Below are 20,115 nucleotides of genomic sequence, written 5' to 3'. Positions count from 1 at the left end.
GCCAAAACCAGTTTCTGATTATGAGGCACGCCGTAGTGGAGGACTCCGGAAATTTTGACCACCTGGGGTTCTTTAACGTGCACCTAAATCTAAGCACACGGGTGTTTTCGCATTTCGCCCCCATCGAAATGCGGCCGCCGTGGCCGGGATTCGATCCCGCGACCTCGTGCTCAGCAGCCCAACACCATAGCCACTGAGCAACCACGGCGGGTGACGTCATGCGCTATTTCAGTAAGAGCTATATGTGCATTAGATATCCGAATGAGCTGGCATTATATGTACGTACGTCTCATACCACGATTTACTGTTTGATTACTCAGAACGTGGGTGCGCAATGCGTTGACGGTCAACATTTAAAGCTATATAAGGTGCGCCTATTCGGCGGAAACGCTACTTAGTTACATAAAGCCCCTTCGTTTGACAGTTAAAGAAGCTTCGCTGTGAAATGCTCGTGTGCGTACATTTAGGTGCATGTTATAGAACCTCAAGTGGTCAAAATAAATCCATAGTTCTACATTATGAGGCATTTTTTTCACAGCTGCAGTGTTGCTTTGGGACTGTAAACCCATGAATTAATCAAGTTGTGTGTACGACGACTTAAGAGGAAGATTTAGCTCGGCCCCAATTGGGATGCCGTCTATTAAAACACACATGAAATGCAGAAACGCTTTTCAAAGATATATAGCCCATGAGCTGATCGTAATGAATTTTGTTGCATTCGAGGCAAAAAGTTAAATTATAGTGACAATTAGAATCGTAATTTAGATTTAGGGGTTCACTTTTTTAACAAAGATTGTCGAAAATGGGTAAAGTTGAAAAAAAATTAGAAGCATGAAATTTACAAATTCGTAATCTTTACCAAGAACGTAAATCACGCTTCTGTAAACTGCATCCGTTAGAACATTCAAAGCAGACAGGCTTGATGCAACAATTCATATCTTACGTGAATTTGTTACAACTCTTACGAGGATTTTGCAAACATCCTACTCACACTGTATATGGTGTATTTTACAGCTATACATATGAGATATAAATTTTGTCCGATTTATGTGTACTATTAGAAGCGATTTGCAGAATTATGATATCATTTTTATTGCATGCAGCGTTAGGAAGCTGTAAACTTGATAGTTTCGTTTTCTGAGAATTCGAGATTTTCAACCATTCTGAATAAAAAATTGACGGCCTAAAGAAAAAATCTGTTTCCTACAGTCATTACATCCAAACTTCTTTTATTTTGTGTGCAGCAAACAGCATCAAGTTCGGTGCCGCGGTTGGCGAGAAAACGAATTATTTTTTTACCATGCGTTTAGATAGAAGCCACCGGCAGCTAAACACGCGGTCGCGGGATCAAATGCCGGCTGCGGCGACTGCGTTTCGATGGGGGGCGAGATGCAAAAACGCCCGCGTACCTTACATTGGGGACACGCTAAAGATCTCTTGGTGGTCAAAATTAATCCGGAGTCCCCCACTACGGCGTGCCTCATAATTAAATCGTGGTTTTGGCAAGTAAAACCCCATAATTCATTCATAGCAGCCACCGGGCTACTGCTTCGTCTAATACTCCCGTCAGTCCGCGGACAAACTCGCATCGAGGGACGTGTTCGAATGATTACTCTTGTGAGTGCCTAGTTTTGCTATCCACATGCTTCGTTATCGATGTAACGAAGTCTGTTTATTGTGTTAATTGAGTTCAGAATTCCAGAAACATGGACAACACAGAAATAAAGAGATATATAAAACGTTCCATCAAAAAATGCAAATATTTTTCCTACGTACGTATGACCGCTTACACGCTACTGTGAGTACCAACTAGATGGAAAGGTGACCAATAGGTTCGATAAGAAGGTAGACCGAGCAAAACAACAACAAAAAACAAAAGAGAGAGAAGAGAACAATTTAGCCATCCTTGTGAATTTCGAACGTGAGATGGAGATAATTTCCCAGGCTGCAATGACTCGATCAAGGCGTTATTTTATAAGGTGACATCCCTGTCCTTCAAATCACTGGCAGGAATTCGATTTTTTGTTCTCTTGCTTCCCTGACATTGGTCGTCTCTAAAATCTAAAACTTAACATCTTCTGATTTCATTAAAAGAAAGCTCCTGTATATAGTTTCTTATCCTTCCTTCTTTAATTTGGAAGATACGCAAATACTGGCAGCATAATATCTTTTACGTAAGTCTCATTAGCCACACACGCTGTCGAGAAAGAAAAATTCGCAATTTCTAAGATGCGGCATAGGGAACGAATTCAGGCTATGGAGAAGGCAACGATTCTATTTCGATGCTATTGCATTTGACGACCCGTCAGGGATCTGTGCGGCGCTCTGCTTGTGCGGTGATCATTTGGATCGGCTGGTGGAGAGCGGTAGGTGATAAGAAGGAAATAGAATTGGGTGAGATTATTTCTTACATGGTGCTAGCCCAGATCCCATTCACGCGCGATGCATATGTTATATGTAAATGTAAATGTTGTGCTTCAGAAGGTTAAGGTCTGTGCCCCCTATACAAAGCGTTCGACCAAAACCCTGAGGTTTGTGACATCTGTTGGTGGCACTCATCTATTACTCTGATTAACCTGATCCGCTAAAGCGGGCTAGGAGACTATATAAAGTGCGAACATCTATAAAGTGATGACTATAAAGTGCGAACATCAAGGAGAATTGATCTATGTACACCTGTATGTAGCTTCCTTTCTGTAGAGCATAGCGAGGCATCCTGTGGAAATTGAAATGCAAAATTTAGCCATCTTCAGACTTCCCCTGCATAAGAAGGCTAAATTTATTTAATATATACAGCTTTGTGGAACATTTTATATTCGCATGCAGATCTTTGGCCAAAGTCTTACTGTAAGCTTATCTTTTTTTTTCTTTGTTCGGCGGCTCAAAATTTTACGATTTGAATATATTTGGTTCAGATAACAGTGCGTCATGATTATTTGTGTTTATTTCGTGTGTTATCAAGTTGAGGTGGCGTGGTGGTCAGCGTAACAAGTTTTTAGAACTTGTATAAACAGTCTTTTTTTTTGTGCTGTCAGATTGGTCAGTAGGGCAACTTCGAAGCACCTACCTGCCCGACGTGCAGCAGCGTGCACATTTGAGGATACGTCAAATATGAAGCATCCTAACACCATTTAAGAAATTCGGTGTTTCTTTCTGCCAATCAATGCTTAAGCCGCTGGTGATGAGGCAGTTGCTAAATTAACGGCTTCTTGCTTTTTAGGCTTATTGGGTCGTTTTGAAACGTGTGCGTATTGAAAGGAAAGAAAACTAAAATGTAATTAATTTTAATCAGTCTAAATTTGAACTTTGTAAAACAATAAATGAGAAATCCGTAAACTATATAACCAGGTATTTGCCTTGTGTCACAAAGGAACTCGCAGACGGCCAAGTATACGTTCCTGTGGCTAAAACCCAATGTAGGAGCATCAAAAGAGAGAATTTTTACCGCAACGCTTAACTTGCGGAATGGAATTTTGAAATTATTTTTTTCTCTGGATTTCAAATCTATGGCAGGCTAATAGAAAATGATCAATGGACTCAGGTTCTTTGCAGATATGGCACAAATAGTAAAGTGCCAGACCAGGCATACGTAAATAAACATTGAGTGGTGGAATGCGGCATCGTAATTTTGTGAGGGTGATTTCCAATTTACGTATGTGGCACCATTAATTTTCTCAGGGGAAAAGCAAATTATTTAAGTCTGTTATTTGGAATGTCTCTTTAGCACAGCATATTAAAAGAGAGCATTTTCGAAATCTAGCAGCGGTGATAAAAGCAGAAGTCGGCATAACATACATGCCCGGTCCATCTAGGGATGTACGCGCAAGTGTGTCGGCCATTTCATTTCAAGACAAACCACCGTGATCTGGTATACCCACATCAAGCGCACCAGATGTAAGGCCGAAGCGATCAGCGGTTCCAGTGCATTCAAAACTGTACTGTACGAGGGTGAGGTGAGCGCTGAGCACACCGACAATGAATCGGTCACTATTAGAGCTGCCGAAGAATTTACACGAAGTTTTGCAAGAGCTAAAGCAATACCAATAATTCTGCCTAAATTATGGGTGTAAACTTCGAAACGCCGCATTGGGGCAACAAAATTTTCTAGCTCTTAGGAATTCATAAGTCGAATTAGTGTTATATGGAGGAAACTTCATGCTCTTTAGGACATTCAGGAGAGTGACATGCTCTACACTGTCGTATGTCCTAGCTATATCAAGAGTCACCAACGCTGCATGCTGCCGCCTGTGTCGAGCAAGCTTAATTTGAGGCTGACAATCACGATTGTCATGTGCGCTTCTTTTGTGCCGTCAACGCTGCTTTCACGCGCCTGGCAACAAAGAATCGCGCGGCAACATACCGCCGTCATGTCGAGAACAATTTCTACACGACGCACATATGTCGTTATCCTCGCACACTTTTGACTGTTCTGGCCCCCGAAATACGTGCTCAGACAAGACATCACGTGCCGCGTGAAAGCCACCGAGTTTTCAAAGGAACAAACTACAGCTTCTGGTCTCCATACTACTACTTAGAAATAAATCTGGATTCTCCCGATGTGAGACGACCCTGCTTTGTACTATACGGCTGGAATTAAGTAGCCGTTACGAAGTCTTTTGTCTTCCGCATTGGATGGGTCATCATCACTGCGTTTGATGAATGTGGTCGAGAGGAGTCTCTTGTGCACAGTCTTTGTCGCTGTCCAAAATCCAATGCACAGAGATGTCGGCTCGCGAATGTGCTTGCTAGCGTCGGTGACAGATCACTTTCGGAATAAACAACCGTTTTGGAATGGCGATCTCAGCACCTGTCGCAGCCTTTGATATAACGAAGGCATTGTCACGACTGTTAAGAGCAACATACTTGTGCAAGCTGCTTACTGACTGGTGTTAACTTTCATCGTGTGCTGTGAATGACAGCGACCGCCGTGCGTGTGCTTGGTGTCTTTCTATTTTCCTCTTGAATTTCCATCTCCCGATCTCCAATACGGCATTATAAGGTATAGCAAACAGAATCTTCTGTTTTGAGCGATATTCTTGCTTTTTCTCTTTTCGTCTCTATCTCTATTTTACAAGTCAACCGGTCATTTTCCTCCCCTTGAGATCCAGCCTCACGAATGCTTGCACTGCATGCTCCCTCTAGCTTTCTCCATGGCAGGATAGGACTCCCATGCTAGAGTAATGGAAATCCCCACTCGGTGCTCGCACAAATTGCTAATTAATCATCAATATCTCCGACTAGCCTCAAAATCGTTTCGTTTGCAAGCTTTCTTGTAAAATCCTGATTGATAAGTGTGCATGCTTACTTCTTGCTTTTTGTTTGTATTGCTGCTGTGTTTCAATTTAATCAATTTTGTTAGTTCTGTCGTATTTTTCAATCTGGGACAACAACAAAGAACCCGCTGCGGTGGCTTAGTGGCTACGGTATTCTGCTTCTGAGCAAAGGGCATTAACCGCAGTCAATCAGTCAATTAACCAGTCAATCAACAAAGAGTCTCCCTTCAAGCTTCTGAAGCAGATCCAAAACACGAACTCCATACAAACGTTGCCTGCGTTCGCACGCAAAGCTCCAACTCTAATGCGCTTGTTCGTGGCTGTGCCGAATAAATTCAAGGAAGCTCATTTTGCTCAGAGCGAATTTTCACATGTAACGGCGCGTACACCGACACGGGCCGGCTCAAATCGTCACGTGGCGCGTAATTTCGCAGATAATTAGAGATCGATAGATGCAAAACACTCGAGAATCATTCGCTCTGCACGACACGGATTAAAGTGCGCAACCGGAAAGAGCGGACACACGTCGGCCACCGATGGTGCGTGAAAAGCGCCAGTGCCAGGCAGGGCCTGCGAACGAAAGCAGAGTGTGCGTTTGATATCGATCTTATTAGCGTAATAGCGCTTAGGAAAATGCACGCTTGATGCTTAGCCCGCTGATTCCCGTGCATATCCGCGTCCCGGTCGTTTATTAAACGGCGATATACTCGCTTTCTTTTATGTTACTTATTTATTTGTGTCTTATAGAGTTCTGGCGATGACGAAAAAGGCAGTCACTTTTGACAAGCTTCCAGAGAAATCGATTTTCTTTTGTTAATAATGCAACTCGTTATACCGGCCACGGGCTACTTCTGGAGTTTAACCCGAGCAATGTCTATCCAATAGCACGAAAATGATTAAAGTAGTCAGTGCTCGGAGCCGAAGCACTAACTGTCATACCCATGGTGGGCCAACCAGCCTCTATATTGTTCCGATAAGGGGACTTGCCTTCACGGCGTCAACCACTTTTCTTGGCAGTGCTTACAGAGCTCAATCTCTTTTTGCAGGGCGACTTAGGAGCATATAGGCGGGTGCTAAAGGGTAATAAGATACCTTACCATTTCGTACACGCTTAAAGGGACACTAATGAAAAAAAACTAAATCAGTTTACACTGACGAAATATTCTTTCAAAGCTGCATTTTTGTCTTTCAAAGATCCATTTTTGCTAATTTCGCGATAAGAAGTTCGTTATTATAGGATATAGCGAGTTCCATTTCTTGAGCTTCGCTCCGAAATCCGCACCGCAAGCACGTCGGTGTGACGTGACAGATTTCAAAGTGTCTTGAAAAAGTAACTTGCTGCAGAAAAAGTTCTCGAAACTTGCCAAGTGCAGCTCCTTTAGAATACAACCTAATTTATTTTTGGCGATAAAAAGTTAACTAGGCTGGACCCGACGCCGTCAAAACTCACGACCTACGGTGAGCGGGCGTGGGAACTTGAAGGCAGCGTCACCATAACCATCGTTCGTTTTCACCTAATTTCTAGCTTATCGAGCCTCCTCTCACAATGACAGATACTTTTTTTGGAAGCGTAATTCGCTGATACAGCGTCAATTATTTTTTCTCTTTGGTGTTCTTTTACGCTCGTCGCGCCTGAAGGGACGCGTTGGCTACATCGATGCTGTCAAGGAAATCGGCCGTTGCCCTGACGAAGACAAGTCAGAACGCTGGCGCCGATGTGGGCTTCTCTTCTTCAGCCACTGCTGACTGGTTCCTGTGTCTACATCTTGCTTTGACATTTTTTAACCGTAACCGCGCTTGTCGTGAACCAGTATGACTCCATTTTGAAACGTTATCTTTTTTAAAGGATTCCACACAAATTGCTACTTTGTTATCTTTGTTGTCACTATGCATAAATAATTTCGTTGTTTGCAATCGCCTAACCCGTACGTTTTCATAAAAATTCTGCGAATGGCAGCCACGGAGTGGCATGAAAAAGCAAGCCGAATTAGCGAAAGTGCATGTATGGTACCTGGCGCGAAACGACATGTGCGCGGATCAGCTGCCTCCTCTTGCCCTTTCTTATTCCTCTCCAGTTAGCTGAGTCAATCCGAATATGTTGCCGACTTTGTCTTCTTTTATCTTATCGCCATCAGAATCATTGCCGTTACGAGCAGAAGTCTCAGATCATTTTACGACACTTAAGTTCTGCAGAGAAGCAGGTAATGACCGCGGCGCCAGTCCACCAGTGAAGCCAGTGTGACGTCACGGCTATCGCAGTAGGTGGCTTTACTTTTGCGCAGCTGCTGCGATTTGCCGCGGAGCCTGCTGTGGAGCCTGCTGTGGAGCCTGCTGTGGACTGACGTTGCACATTCTGTCAGTCGAAGCATATGCACAGGAAAATTAGCTGATCATTTCACAAAGTCTCTCTTTCCCATATGTAATTTAGCGTTTTCTTTTGTTCAACCTGCTTAAGCCGACTCTATTGTGAGCGGCACGCTACGCGACCTTTACAAAGAAGTGATCTGCCTAACGCAGAATTATGGAGGTCCCCAAAAATTTGTTATCAAGGCGTTTGACTGTTCAGCACAATGCGTTGGCGGGCTAGTTGGTGCGAATCCATGAATACTTTGTTTAGCGCAAAACAACAAACACAAGAAAGACGACCCCCCAGGACAAGGCGCTACTCTCAACTGACATCATTTTATTGCGTCACTCCTTTATAGACAGCTGAAACTAGAGGAACATGCGCAGTGAGCATCATGCGGTGGAGCCACCAACATCCTATCCCAAGAGCGCGCTCATGCGACAGAATCCAAAAAACCAATTTCAGTGCCGTACAAGGCACACTAATGCACTGTGACCCCAATGACAGAATTAAGAATGCTTCCGATAACTCTCGGGCGGTGGTGTCACACCTCTTTTTCAAGATCGTGGTATCACAAAACATGGGTTTGCACTTGCATATTTTACAATTAATGCTGAGCCAAATGGGAACCTGTGCCTGTTTGACTGTATTACACGCCTATAGCGCCACAAGACTTCTATTCGCGTTGATTTGCATAGGTTTTGGTGAACATAGGCTAACCTTCGCGGCAAACTGGTAATAAAATGGTACAATTTGAGTGAGCGAGTGTGAGAGATAATATCGACTATTATGCGCGCACTTTATAAAAAGAGTGAAAGTGATTATGCGAGAAGCCTGAGCTGGCCTGCGTCATGGTCTCGTCAGCGAACAAAGAATAACATTCATGCCAACCTGGTCTACCTTAACACAATGAATGAGTCCTGGATCATGTTATATCTGTTAGGCACGAATAATAATGTCACTTTTAAATCGAGTAGATATTTTTTCCCGTCAGGTTGAAAATCTCGCTAAGCGCAACAAAACTGCAGCGCACGAAGCAGTGCATTCTTGAACGTAGAGTCACTGTGTTTGTTCCACAAAACAGACTTATTACACAAAACCTGATACCAAAGTGAATAAATAACAGTAGGAGAAGCGCAATGTGCAAAAGAATAAAGAAAAAAGAAAGAACTACAAAAAGTTGCGATACATGAATCAAGTGCGAAAAGCAATACCAGCTGAAAGCTACCACTTATAGGCCGAAATTAAAACAACACCTCATGTTCCGAATGGTCAATGAACACGCATGAGACGTCACGACGAATTACGCAACGCGTGGGTACAATAGGCTACACCAGGACCCTAACTTGGCGTCAGCCGCGTGTATGCGGCCGAGCCGGAGGGGCTCGCGCGAGCACATGGTGACCCCCTTCCCCCCCCTCTCCCCTATCGTTTCTTCCACGCCGTTCAAGTATTCACAGGAGCGAGCGCACTGCAGTGACAAAACGGGGCAAACCGGTGGCTCATGTTTATTCAAGCAACATTCGCCGCAGGCATTCACACAGTGCGAGGACGGCGCTCGAGCGGGCGAATCTTGCCACTCAGCGAACCGTGCAACACGCCGGTGTACACTGCGTCTGTGTGTGCACACGGGACGCATTTTCATTCCGAACCACCGCTGCTCGAAGCCGGACCGGCAGGTACGGGGTGCGGAGCAGAGCGTTGCTTATGCGCGCTTCGGACGATGGCACCGCAGGTTTCTGTGGGCCGGCTTGATCACTCGCGGTATCGGCGCCACATGCGCCAGGCGAGCACGTGGCTACGGCTCAGGCTACGGATCGGCCGGTACGTTGCTCGCGGGCAACGATGTCTGCATTTTAAGCACAGTCCGCTGCGGCCACGGCCGGCTCGTTTGCGGCGCGAGGCCCTGACCGTGGGAAAGCGTTCGCGTCCCGGACCGTGCCACAAGGTTTACCAGAAGGCTGTCGGCAGCGGTGTTAGTGCACGTGGGCATTGCGTTAAGGCAACGCGATATAGTCTAAAAATAGCAGCATAATTTAGTTCCTATATGGTTTCACGTTCCAAAGATACACGCGCCTGGTTTATTAGCGTCACCTTAAAGACGTCTTGTTCGAGATATCCTTTTTTTTTTCGCCAGTGTCTCAGCACACACGTGATTTCAGCCCTCCGCTCAAATGAGAGTGCGGCAGCTTTCGCCGGAAATAATGTCCACGAAGTCCAGCCTCACCTCCGCCTAATGAGGTAATCATGGTCGGTGCTCTTTTCCGCCCACCTACTCCACAAAGAGACCACAACTTTTCTTATCCCCTGGCGAGAACTTCGCTTCCAAGGGTGAACACAGTGTATTCAAGGTGACCGCTTCGAAAGCACAAAAGTGCCGTCCTCGCCGATGCTCGGCGGGGATGGTTTCTCTTTCCCTCCTTTCTATGCCCCTTTTCCCTTCCCCCGGCGTAGGGTAGCCAACCGGACTCTTGACTGGTTAACATCCTTGCCCTTTTTTTTATCTCACTCACTCACCGCTTCGGAAAGTGACTATATCCAGTTATGCTAAAACTACGGCCTCTGTTTATGACTGCCTATGGGGCACGCAAAGAGTGTACGGTTGACTGGGTTCTGAAAGACATATTCATCGCAGTTTAAGCTTCCTTTGCCACCGAGCAGTTGGCATGCAACTTCATTCAGCATGCAGGTTAGCCTGGTTTCTTCTTGGTGTGTTGGTCAAATTAATGTAGACGCCATTGACTGTGACCCGACCGCGTCCACTAACACATTGTAGAGTAAAATACACGCGGAGGTTACCATATCGATAGCATTGTCAGTAAATGGCATCGGAAATAGAATCCCAAGATGATAGCGGCGTTTTTGATGGCCAAGATTTCCGCTGAAGTCTCAATGTAAAATAGTAAATAGACAAATCAAGTTAGGCTTTTAGGATAAAGAAATTTCGCTTATACAGAGAATTTGCTTTTATGTGCACGTCCACGCGATTATTATGAATGCACGCTATCCTTTTACACGATAGTTGTTGCCATTCCCCCAGCAATAAAGATAGCTAGCTCACAAAGCGAACCTTAGCGCGATATATCCTGGCTGAAACAAAGAAAGCGACTGGGCGTAATGAAGTGCCCTTCCCCCCGCCCCCTCCCTCGTACAACCACGGGTTGAAATTTACGAAACCTTTCTTTACCTGCACTGGGCTTACGGTTGGCGTAGCTCTCCATCCTGCAGTGAATGCGATGTTGTTGACCGGTCATCATGATTTTGATAAAAAAGACATGAGACTACGGCGCTTGCAACAATGCGATGAAGAAAATATATAATGTCTGGAACGAGCAATGATTTTCATGCTCTATTCAATTTTCTACGTGAAACAAAACAATTAGCGTGTTAATTTTCTTGCTGATCGTTTCTTTATTCTTATCCTATTCACCTCTCATTTCTCAGCAATTCTGTTATTCTCCCAATTCTTTTTTTACCGCCTTCCCTTGCCTTTCATCCTATAAAAAAACTTTTTATATTTTGATTTGAGTTGGCTTGACTATTCAACTACACTCTTCTTCCGTTCGGGCGTATTTCATTGTGAATTTGTTTTTGTTTTTTTTTCTCTCCTTAAAGCATTCGTTCAATGTGTCCGCCAAAGTGCAAAAGCCCCATAGTTGGGGGCCAGTTGGCCATAAGCCACTTGGAGGTGCGCAGCTAGGCTATGAAAATAATTTGATTGAAAATTCCATCACTTTTGACCTTGCGTAGAGAGCCTGTGGTATGCCCACCAACAAGGAAAACTTATTTGCAAGCAAGCAAGCAAGCAAGAAAGAAAGAAAGAAAGAAAGAAAGAAAGAAAGAAAGAAAGAAAGAAAGAAAGAAAGAAAGAAAGAAAGAAAGAAAGAAAGAAAGAAAGAAAGAAGCTTTGAAGACATCTTGTTACATCTTTTATCTAATTTCAAAATCTTAGCAACGCTCGCGCCCTCCGCCCTTTTGGAATCACAAAGCGATGTACGAGCGAAATGAGCGGAGAAACTTCATGTTGTCGGTACGTGGACGCGCAGTAAGACAAGGCCTATCTACAGGGCCGCTTGTAAACAGTGGAAAAGACCTAAGTTCTTCACCGCATCGTTCTCTACCGACTAAACTGGAAACTCTAACCCTCCGTAACCCTCTGGAGAAAGAAGGAAATGGGGAGAGTCGACGGGGGAGAAACTTGAAAGAAGCGGCGGCGAACTATACGCCAGCATATAGTGTTGTCCTGCGAGACCAAGCGCATACCATGTATCGCACACGAGTAATCAGCCACGAGCCACGTTGACGCTCGCACACGAGACACGAGTTGTTGGTGGGGGGGGGGGGGGGGGGGGGGAGGGGGTGGCAACCCTTTTCTAATTAATGGAGCTTCCGAAGAGGCCCGCGTAGCAGCAAGGCCGAGCCTTGAAGCGGGGCCCTCTTGTAATTAGTGTCCGGATCCCCTTGCACACCGGAGGCGGCCGCTCGGTCGCCCATGCAGGGTCCGGTGACAAGCATCGCTTTTCGCAATTCCCCATGGGGACACTTCGACGCAGCGACCGTCCACGCATGCAGCCGGCAACGTGACGTCTTTGCGGCATGTGCACGGGGTGGCACGAGCACACCGGCGCACGCTCTCTGAGACGCAGCTGCGACGGGGTCATCGCAAGTGCACACCTGTGTATAGTTGAACGGTAGCGTTACATTGCTAGGTGTTGCGTTGAACTCTACGGAATGCATGCACGATGCCGGCTACCTTTTTCACGAAAGCTATTCGCGTGAACGTTAGTGGAATAATGGTTCGCTCATTCCTTCCGCGTCAAACGGAGGCGGCGCTATGAGTGTACTCATATAGCACCGCCATTCGTGAGCGGACAAGAACGTGCCTTCCGCATTAAAGTACGCGCAAGCGCATTGCGTCTGTTTCTCAGCCAAAATCGAGCCGCTTATTGCGACTTACAGAACAAAGAATGAGGGGGAAAAAGTAGGACGCGGTCTACCCGAACGTTGTCGGAGGCCGTGGGCGTAGATGGTTGAATGAACAATTGCCACCGAGGATCACGTGTCCTTATGTGCATTAAATGTCAGCCCATTGCATGTGCACCGGGTACACATCACAAATGATGACGGGGACTCGCGAGGGAATCAGAAGAGTATAGGTTTGGGCTGGTTGGTAGTACATACTTACACTAGAAGCATAGCGCGGGAAGGACGATTGACAAAGACTAGACAGGACAAGCGCTAGGGAAGTCGTACGAGAGGGAAGTCGCGCTTCTAAGACACGCGGACCAACGTAGGAGCGAAGTCGTCGGCTGCGCCTACATCTGGATCCACAATGTGTAGCCGAACACAAACGGCGGTGCCGTCGTGAAGATGTGTCGGCGGTGAATGTGTGGGTGGCGCTGCGGCCATCCTGCAAGAAAATGACGAACGTGAGAGCGATAGGTGACGTTTTCCGCGGAGACGCCTCAGTTGTCAATCTCGACGAGGTGATTGACATGGTCGGACTTTCTGCACATGCGTTTGTGGTATCATGCACCGTGCGATGATATCGAGAGATTTTCCTTGCGAGCTTCTTGTCCGTTAGTGGCACCTGTGCCAGGTTCTTGCTCGTAAACATCACGCAGGAGAGGCCCCCACCAGCTTCGTCCTCACGCCTCTATTTTTATGTTCACTCAAATTGGTGACTACAAACTTGATGCGAAGCCTGATTGTGGCTTCATGGATGACATTTGTGAATGTTTATCATCAGAGCGTTGAACTTGCTTTCGCCTTTGCGCATCTCTCTTACTATGTCATCATCATCCCTCATCACATCTTTATGTCCCCGTTCCCCCTCCCCCTGTGCAAAGTAGCAGGCTAGAGCACCTTAGCTCAGGCCGACCTCTCTGCCTTCTTTCTATTAAATTATCTCTCTCTCTCTCCATCCAATTGTCAACGCCTGCTCGTCTTTCATTCCTTTGCGAATGTTACAAGAAGTATCGCTACTGTTTACATCAATGGACTTGCAGGAGATCTTCAAGTATGACAATATGAAAGTTATTTTTATTCTGAAGGCCTCACCATGCCTCGCGGAAATGGATGTTCTGACGTGAAGTCGCACCGGCTTCGTGACACAGCTCAATTTATTTCGTAGTGGGGCCACTGTTGTGCCCGGCGGCCATTCAGAGCGGGGGATGCCACCCCGGCGACATGCAGTTGTCACGCCTCATCATTTACTTCAAAGCAGCTTCAAGGCTTGAAGATAGCAACGTCGTCTCTCCTGACCGTTATACGAAGAGCCCATCAATGCCATTATGGTCGGCCGTTCACTACGCGACAAAACTCCGGTCACGGATGAAGCAATTATGGGAAACGAGCCGACGGCCTCGTCAAATGGGATGTCGAGCGTCCACGCCGGAGATGAGGTCCGTGCACGGCTACGATTCTTCACACCTGTCAGCCGCACAAATTGGCACGACCACGCCGGAGACGGAGTCAGCGTACCATACCAGTTCCCCTGTTTGTGTCCAGTGATATGCGTGTGTTTCGACAAAACTCCCGTCAGAGGAAAAGGGCAACAAACCTCTGGATTGGAGGGTTGAAGGGTGAGGAGGACGAAAAGGAAGCAAGGAAAGGCAGGGAGGCCGGCCAGACGCGCGTCCGGTTTGCTACCCTACACAGGGGAAATGGTCTAAGGGAAGAAAAGAAAGGAGAAGGAGGGAAGAAGGTACTATTCGCGTAAATACATGCGGTTGTCCATAACGTCACGCCTATAATCGGTTACTGAGGCCAGTCAATTTCATGAAAAACAGCAATGCCCACGTCGCTTTGTGAGCCTGCGACGCATGGTGCCATGGTCCGAGAATCAGTCTCTGAAAATGGTCTGTTATCTAATTGGCTTAACACCCTCTGAAGAACGTAGCATTCGTTGTGTTGGATCTGGAGGACAATCCCAATTGCTGTCTCCGAGATTTTGGACCTTGCCGTTGGGTGCAGGAGTTGGCCGAGGTTGAGGAGGACTTTGAGATGAAAACTGGAGGTTTATTTACATTATTTACAGTGAGAGTACAAAGAAAGTAACAGTCATAAAGTCATTACGGCCCGTCAGCAACTCGGACGCTGCGGCCCGTGGCAAGAAGCTCGAAAGAGATGAATGAAGGAATGATCTCTTGTTGCTCCCGGTCTCTGGCTTTTAACCCCTTCGGTGTCTCGAAGTCACGTCACGTTTGGCCAATCGGCGAGGCCGCTCAGGTGGCGTCATTTTCGGCCAATGGTAGGCGCCCGTGCGAATGTAAGTCACAGCCGGCGCAGAGGGTCGCTCCATTGCCTCCACCTGTCCGAGGGAGTACTTCTCTGCGGTATTGCCTTCCCGGTCTGCAACTGCCGTCACAAAGGTGGATGGGGGGGTTGCTACTAGGGCTTCACGGTGCATTACAGCCTTCTTGCCTCGCGGCTTGCAAGCGCACAGCGGGGGCAGGCAGTTTGTTCTCGATCGACCCTTCAGAGCCGCAAAGCAGCTTTGCTCGCGACCCACGTTACCTGGAACAGTGCCAGGCTCCCGCTACACTTTCGGGAAGACTCAAGCAGTGGGACAACAGCTCCACATGCGGCGCACGAGGTGAGGGACGCCAACTTGTTTGGACGTGCCACGCTTGGGGAACGTGGTAGATGTGCTTCTGCGCTCCTTAATTAGGTGTGACGCGATTCGATGTGGTCTGGTGAACTCGAAGTAGGCGCAGGAAAAGGTCCCGTATCTAACAATTGTCATAGAGATTACAAAAACACAACGCGTGCTTGACCATCTCTTCATAGTTGCATGAGTCACAGATGGGTGTGTCGGGACATTCCAATAAGGAATGAGTAGGCTTTCGTAAAAGCCACCCCTAACCATAACCAGAGGCGGCACAGTAAAGTTGCATCACGGCGGGAGAAGTTTGATGGAATCTGCAGCTTCAATGTAGGATCCAGACGGTGGAGACTGCAGTTGGAGAAAATCGGGGAGTTCCACAAAGTTCCAACCTTGGTTTGAGAAAATAAACGACTCCTCGCAGCGTCTGTCCTTCCCAAGGGTATAGGAATTGTCAAGGTTTCTTTATGGGCTGACCGGGTGGCATCATCAGCAAGGCCATTTCCGACAATGCCACAGTGCCCCGGAAGCCATTGGAAGACGAAGTCATGTCCGTTTATGGGGGCTTGATGGAGAACCTCTCTGGTCTCAAACACCAGTTGTCTTGAGTCGTCAGGCTGACTGCAGGCTCTAAATATGCGTTGGAGTCACAAAAAACGACCCACTTTCGAGGTTTGGCTTGTGCGATGTAATTAATAGCGGCACGTAGAGCGGCAAGTTCTGTTGCCGTAGAGGTCGTTATATGGGACACTTTGAAGGTAATTGTAACTATTAAGGCCGGGATGATAACAGCGCCTGTGGGGCTTGTGGCTGAGACAGATCCACCGCTGTAAATGTGCGTTCTTTGTTCATATGCCTCATTCAGTAATGATAGTGTGAACTTAACGTAGAATCACTGTTGACTGACGGGTCTTGCTCGTAATTCCCGGATTAATGAGGCGTACTTGTGGCTGTCGTAGGAACCACAGGGAGTAACAGTGGTCTTGCTGCTGGTGTAAAGCCCGATGGAAAGTAGCCTTGATGTGTCGCATCAAGTTTGGATAATGTGGCTTGAGGTCTTTGTGCTGGCAAAGCAGCAATATAGTGACTGGGTACGCGACACAGATGTCGAATGTGTGCTCTAAGGCTGTCAATCGTTATACATGTTGGAACCAAGTAGTCTCTAGCAATTATGATTGTTGCGTGAGTCAAAGCGATTGTGTACCGTGGCCCTGCAAACTTTCGAGGGTACGAATGTGTGTTTACATGTGTTCGCCAAAACCGGCAAGCTGTACCGTAAAAAGCCCAGAAACAGCGCTTTGTACAGCTCCAGTATATGGACCGTACCGAAGTGCCCCAGGTTTTTCCGCACAGGACCCTCACTATATGTGCAATCGAAACTAGTCTCCGCTTCAGGTAGATGCGGTGGGGGCTCCATGAAAGGTCCCTGTCAATAATCACACCTGAGAAGCGATGACACTTCTGGTATTTGATAGCCTTGCCATTGAGAGAAACAGTGTACGGTGACATGGGTTTGCGCGTAAACGCGATTAACGCGCATTTTTCGATGGACACACTAAGGCCTTGTTTGCGGAGATACGAACAGGTTAGGGCACGTGGCCGAAGTGAGTTTCTCTCAATTTACATTCGTTACTATATAAAGTCGCGAAAGGCGTGAAAAAAGTCAACCTTTCGCTGCGACTCGGACTTCCACATAGACTGCGCCGACCTGAGGCATCCCTTCTGTGGTCGGGGTTGCTTTCAAGAGAACCTACTCAGCATTAATTGGAATGGCTGACAGTGTCACATATAATATCTGCAGGAGGCACGAGAACAGCGACAATATATTGTGCCACTGTCTTTGATTTGGTTTAACAAAAGAGAAAGAGAGAGAGAGAGAACAGAAAGAAACAATGTTTAATGCAATGCGGCAACTAGGCCATAGTGATTGAAAAGCTATCGGTAAATTGACTACTGATATTAAAGCTATCTATAGCGTATAAAAGGCTATTGGTGTAGCATTACTATACCGACATAAGACTACACTAACAATAGTATTACGATAGTTCGGTATGAAACTATCTAAAATGTTCACACATGCAGAAAAAAAAGCTATCGATAGTATTACCACCTTGAGTATTATCGATAGTATTATTACCATGCACTGCGACAACCCAGAGCAGTATGCGCTACAATCGTTACCACTCACTGTATGCATACCACGCGGTTCGAGACACACAGGGAAATGGCGCCAAGTGCATGTGGCAGTGTGTGCGTGTGGTATGTCGCCTTATCTTACACTATTGATAGTGCACTATCGATGGTACTATCGATAGCGCCCTGGACAGTGCTATAATATTAATATTAATAAGTGCGCCACCAACGGTTCTATCGATAGTTTCTGTACTATCGATAGTTCGATAATGACTCAGCTATCTATAGTTTCAATAGTACTATCCATATAGTTTTTGATCACTATACGTAGACGAGCGTCCACTGTGCCTACAGACGCGGAACCCCGACCACTGATCGCCGGCCCACAAGGCAGCGCTTTCGTGCTCTTCGAGAACGAATGACATGTGCGAGCGCTTTTGACTGAGTTGTACTGTCGGCGTGCGCAGGTCATTCGTCGCTTCTTTCCTTTCCTGTTTCTTACCCATCTTTCCATTCTTTCTTTACCATTCCCTCACTGTCTAGGTAGTTAACAAGATGACGTGCTGGTTAATATCCCGGCCTTCTTCGTTTCTTATCTTCACAACATTTCAAATACGAGAAAGTACGCTGCAATTCATGACATCAAACACCTACATAACTGCGCTGAGGTTTCTGCTATAAATTTAAAAAGAAATAATAATAATAATAATAATAATAATAATAATAATAATAATAATAATAATAATAATAATAATAATAATAATAATAATAATAATAATAATAAATAACCAGCGTTAATTTCCACCGTTATAGTAACATCCCCATGATGGGAGACCAATACAGATATTTTTTTTCTTCCGCCAAGTGAATGAAGATAGTTCTGACATAAAATTTACCAGTATATGCTGATATAACGTTGCTCTTCAGGGCCCCTTCAAGCAGTGTGGGTGTTCTTTAAGTGTCCACCTAGTGGACATGTCTGCTGGTCGTCTGCTGCTGAAGTTCTCATTGGTTAGGCTGGGAACACGTCAAAATGAGACAGGCGCCCCCAGCCAATCAGCACTTTACCAGCAGACGAAATAGAGATGTGCACTAGGTGGACACTTACAGAATACACCCCCAGGACTGCTGCTGGTCCGACAGGCCGTATTCCAATGATAGTAATACGCTGCATCGATTGATAAACAAAGCTGACATTCTTTAGCAGTTTTAAAGCGAAGTTTTCTTTGGCTACCTTTTCAGGTTTGGTGTGACTGCTGCCTGCGGATATGTTTGTGGATATAAATACGAAGTCTCTATGTGTACCGAATGCTAGTAACAGCGAACGGGCTTTTATAACCTTTGCAGGTTGACCGATAAATAGTGCGAGTTAAGCGCAATGCTGTTTTACGTAAAAAAAGAGCGAGATAAATAAAATAAATTTCTACATAATATACCTGAAAATAATGTGGATGAACAGATATATCTAAAGCACTTCGACCTGTTAATATAATTGTAAAGTATCTTCGATGGATCAATTGATTTACTTTACTTTATTTATCAATTTGGTATGTGCCCCTTGCCATGGTGTATACCCGCTTTTAGACAACCTTCCATAATGGGTACGCGCCAGTGTGATTCTACAAAGTGCACAATCCTTAAGCGTATCTAAATATGTGTCATACCTCTGTGTGCATGCACTTGCCATCACCCTTCTTCCCTCGACAAGCGTCTTCATACTCTTGACATCGCTGCATGCGTGTAGTCGTCTCGCACTATGCGTCCGCGTGACTATACTGTCCATTAACATAAAATTGCACATTATTAAAGTTATGGCCCTTGTGGTGGATAAACGTAAACATTGAATGAGTTTTCACGCTGCATAAGAAGAAGGGAAACACAATTGTACGCGCACTGCCGTTGGTATTACAGAATTTAATTAACCGCTTCACTAAAACTTCGCTTCACATGGATTGCAACATGTCAGCTGGATTTGCATAATTTGTTTCTTTTTATAAGACCAACGTAAAAGAAATATTCAAGAAATTCTCGTAGGGCATGGCTAGCAGTCGCGACTTCCTTGGCACTACCGCTAATAAGGGCGTGACAAGTAGCTCGAGCATGATAGTTTCATGCAGCTCGCTCATTAGCTAGTGCAACATGCTTCAAAAGCGCAACAGCGTATCATCTGCAAGAAGAAAAATAAATGGGTCAGGAAGGAAAAAAACTTTCGCCAGTCGATTAATCAGAAAGCTCTGCGCTTAATTATCTACGTGATTGGTAATTAAATAGTCTCGAGCGCTCTTTCTTCCCTAGTTTCTTGTCGGTAGTTCGGGCAGGATAACCTGCTCTTCTTCATGCGCGGTTTCCCTCTTTCCGACACAGAAAGAAGTTATCGGGTATCACTGGGACAACACGTGGCTGTCGCTCATCAGACGGTCAAAAAAAGAAAGAAACGAGTTGCAGGCAGGCGACTATATCGACGCGTCTGGTGCCCTGAAAAAGGAAGGAAGGCCGCTGTTTCGGAACGACGCGATAAACGATATCCGATACCTACAGCTGCTGCTGCGTTCGGCGTTTGAAGCGTGCATGGCGCCGCGAACGCATCCCGTGTGAGAAAACGTCCCAGCCGGGGCCGATCGGATGGCATCGACAATAAGGCGGGCACCGACTCCACCACAACCTTCGTCGTCTACGTGCAAATTAAATTTACTCTGGACGGACATCATCAGTTACAACGAAACAGAAACGCAGCATGGTTCATCTGTGCGTATACA

At 46.0% G+C, this 20,115-nt stretch overlaps 1 long non-coding RNA gene across 3 annotated transcripts in view; it reads right to left on the bottom strand.

Moving 5' to 3' along the window:
• Positions 1-20,115, bottom strand: part of LOC135919712 (uncharacterized) — a 103,090-nt gene that overhangs the window by 19,298 nt on the left and 63,677 nt on the right. The window contains exon 1 of one of the 3 annotated variants that reach the window (XR_010570035.1): positions 19,896-20,016. The exons of the other annotated variants lie outside the window; for them this stretch is intronic. This is a non-coding gene — a long non-coding RNA (uncharacterized lncRNA). Of the gene's footprint in view, positions 1-19,895; positions 20,017-20,115 lie in introns of those variants that run through there. 3 annotated transcript variants of the gene reach the window in all.

The sequence above is a fragment of the Dermacentor albipictus genome, chromosome 2, assembly GCF_038994185.2.
Source record: "Dermacentor albipictus isolate Rhodes 1998 colony chromosome 2, USDA_Dalb.pri_finalv2, whole genome shotgun sequence".
NCBI lineage: Eukaryota > Metazoa > Arthropoda > Arachnida > Ixodida > Ixodidae > Dermacentor > Dermacentor albipictus.
Note: the sequence above shows the minus strand (reverse complement) of the source record. Positions and strands in the feature narration are given on the sequence as shown.